Source organism: Cryptomeria japonica, chromosome 1, assembly GCF_030272615.1.
Source record: "Cryptomeria japonica chromosome 1, Sugi_1.0, whole genome shotgun sequence".
Taxonomy (NCBI): domain Eukaryota; kingdom Viridiplantae; phylum Streptophyta; class Pinopsida; order Cupressales; family Cupressaceae; genus Cryptomeria; species Cryptomeria japonica.
Window position 1 is genome coordinate 669,575,117 of NC_081405.1, and position 3,986 is coordinate 669,579,102.

Here is a 3,986-nt window from a genome sequence, read left to right on the forward strand (position 1 = left end):
CTTCTCTAGTCTACAAATAAGAATATCGAAGATGAAATCAAAAGGAGAGAGACCAAAGCAAAAGGGCATAAATTTGAGGAGCGTCCTATTGCAGACATCCCCATATTTTCCAAGAAGCGGGTGGTCATTAGCAAACAAGCGCAGCCTAAGTCTTCAAAGACAATAGCTAAGGGTAAAGGGCTGGTGGTGGGAGAACGAGGACATAAGCTAGAGGGGCAGCCATAGGCTTCAAGGTCAAGCGCCAAGGGTAAAGGATCGTTGGTGGGAGAGATCAAAAGGGTGGAGAAAGGTAAAACTAGGATCTCAGATTTTATTGATATCCTGAGATCGATGATCCAAATGTGGCCCCTCCTTCCCCTCCAAAGGATTTTTTCCATGAAGAGGCACCTGCCAAGCAATTGGATGAAAATGACAGAGCTCTGGTCCCAAGTGTTATTCTGGCTGAGGAAGTGGATGATGAAAGGGCAGGTGCTGCAAGGGAATTCATGTCAGATGACAATTTATTGAATTCCCTGGAGTTTAAGTCTTTTTAGCTTAAAGAAAAACTAAGAAATGTAGCTCCAGGGGAAGAAGTAAATATTGACCCCAATAACATTCAATGCACCCTCGAGGAAGCTAGAGAAATGGTGGCCAATAGTGGCATGATTCTAGTTCTTGGATGGGATCACGTGAAACTAATTTTGTTAGACCAAGTTGTTAGGCAAAATGACCCAAGGTATGTGAAAGAATATGAAAACTATGGGTTTAGAGTTAATGTAAATATCAAAGCCTTTTCTGTTTGGGCCAAGGGATCAAGTGTAAATAGGTTAATTATTCCTTTTGGGCTAGAGCAACAATGGGGAGAAGAAATCCTAATGATAGCTACTGACACCACAATAGGAGAGGTTGTTTCTCTGACTTCCCATGCAACACAATTTGCTCAGTTGGTAGTCGAGGACTTAGAAGCAAAACATAATGATTTGAGGGATAGTTTGGCCAAGCAGTATAATGATTATAATTTGTTATTCCTTGAGAATTGTAAACTAAAGGAGAAATTGAATAGAGTAGAGGCAGGGACCCCGAGGGGAATAAGACCCGGGGAATTGGAAAGGGCTATTAGAGAGCTTCATGAGGCTAAGGAAGAAGCCTCCAGGATATTTTTAAAAATTGGGAGAGATACAATTTTGAAGGTATCTGGAAAAGTCATGGATAGATTAGAGGAGGTCCATGCCAGTTATTCCTCCCAGGCAAAAATTGACATTGATTTAGATTCCATTCTTTCATTCATTTTGCCCATTAAAGCTACTTGGATTCTTAAAGGGAAGTAGCTAAAGTAGGTTCTCCTATCTGCTTCACAAAGGAAGGGAGTGAAGATAAAGAGATAGAAGTCACATGGAAGAATTATAATATATTAATCAAAGATCTCCCCATCATTGAGAAAGAGAAGCAAGCAATGAATGATAGATTTGAATCATTCAAAGGATTGCAGCGATGGGCTATCCCTTTAATTTTGCAACTCATGCAACACATTAAAGACTTGGTCTCCTGGCGTGAAGAATTTGAAAAGGCTATTTCAGGGGTTCTAGAAGCCTTGGAATTAGACCTAGACGAGGAGGCCTCATACAATACATTTTTCGATATAATCATGGATGTTGAGGGGTTGTACCACAAGTTTGTTGTGGAAGCACTGGCTTAGGGGTACCAGCACAGGCGACTAGGATAGATATGAATAGGCTGGAAGACCTAAAAAAAAATTTAATGTCCAATTTTCAAGATGGAGGGGTGGTACAACAAGTATTGTATTATCCTCGAACAAGTCTTAGAAGAAGAAGAGGACTAGTCTCTATTTTTTCCATTTCGTCTCCCTTCCTTGCAGGCCTGCTACACCAGACAATGACCTCTCAAGAAGAAAGGAATGAATGACTAACAAGGAGGGTACCACGCTATCAACAAGGACACCTTTTGATGTACTTCTTCCTAGTTAGGGTCTTTTGACATCTATGCTCATTGGCCTAAAGCTTGTTCCGCTCCCTTGTGCCATAAAAGGGAATTCAGGGCCTTGAGTACTATTCCAAAAGAAAGGCTTACAAGTAATAGAAGGACAGAGTTCTGCAAGAGTATTGCACCACAATTTTGTGAATGTACTTGTTTTGACTTGAATATCAATAAAGTATACATTCTCTCTTCTGGTTTCCTATTGTGTTTATGTGTTGTATGAGTTTTAAATACTTAGAGTGCTCTAAACTTGTCTATTCTAAATGATTATGTGTATGATTTGATGGGTTGAATTTGCAGCAAATGAATTAAATTCTATGAAAAAATATTGCAACATAGGATGAACTAGTGTGAGATTGAGTTAAGGTTTTGTTTCTTGAGTTGAATGTTTATGCAAGGCATTTATGTTCAAAGATCTTTGGGGGATCAAAACCTAAATCCAGTCCTACCATTTAACCATGAGGCAGTGGATATTTATCTAGAGTGCGGGAACCTGTTGATTTAAGTACCAACACTCAGTTTATTGAAGATGAATAAAAGATATCATTTTCTGTTTTGATCTCATTTTGCTGTCCATTTGTTATATGAGTTTCATATAATTACAACTTTTTCAACTTGTCTTTTCAAATGAAAATGTATGTGTTGATGGGTTTCATTTGCAACAAATGAACTAAATTCTGTCAATAACATAGTAACATAATGTGTATGAGTTAATTGATCATTCTATTGATAAATTGAATTATTTAAACACTTAATTGTTGTTGCAATATCAATTGTATAAGAAAATGATTATTACTTCTATATTTAATTAACTTTTCCTTCTCTGTGTATCAGTTTAATGTTCCTTCGTCTGAAACCCAATATCCTCCTAACAAGAAGTCACGGTCTTATGGATTCATACATGTAACATCTGATCTTTTCAATGAGTTTTGTTATGGTTACAATGAACGTACTTTGCAAGTCAGTGGGCATTCAAATTTTTAAGAAAAGGGCATCCTCATTTTTATCAATTAATATACATTAGTAATGACATTGTATCACATACATCAAATCTTATTTCAAGGATATCAATGTCACATCGAGTTTGTTAACGACACCACACTTCATCAAAAATTTCATTATAACATGATGTTATAAAGGAAAGATAGAAAGAAATAATGTAACATGTCGCGTTATTGTGATTTATGTAATTTATTGTATTGTGTTAGTGTAATGTATGTAATATAGCGTATCTTGTTCCTCTGATGTATTCAATATAGGGACAAGTGGTGCGGTCTTTCTATTGATATTATTTTTGATATAAATGGAGTGATTTTTAAATTCTTATTAATAATGCAAGAAACATTGAAGTTCGACATGTAGTTTGCACATGCAAGAAAACAAAATTAAAATGGACCAATCTCACTATAAATAAATATTAATTCATAAAAATTGTAGGAGAATACCAAAACTATAAATTTTGTTTATGAAAATATACCATCATGTCCCTCTGTAGACATAAATGTCAATGGTTTTATTAAAAACCATAGTCATATAACCAAGAAAGATAATACAATTTTATGGGAGAGACCTCCTCTGTGATGATAATCTTCTTTCAATCCTTGCAAGCCTCATGAGTGGAAGGGGACTATTTTATCCCTGAAGAGGTGTGTATAATCTAGAACCACCATATTGGTGGGAAAAAGGGCACTGGCGGTAACAATCTCATCATCCAGGTGTGGCAGTCAAACCCACTCCCTCCATGGATCTAAATCTCGATTGACTATGCACATTATGTGCACCCTCGGGAGAGTCATGGGCTAGTTGACAAAGGGTTTGAAAACGGGCCATAGCACCCTATATATTTTGGTTCATCTCCAAAGATGGAACAAAAAGAAGAGGTATGTTATGTGGACAATATAGTATGTCTGGCCATTGTCATTTTTGTGTACATTGACCCATCATCCAATGCTAAGGTGAGCACGCATCCTCAGCCGTGTAGCCTCTTGGCTGCGCTCTTCCATATGTTGGTG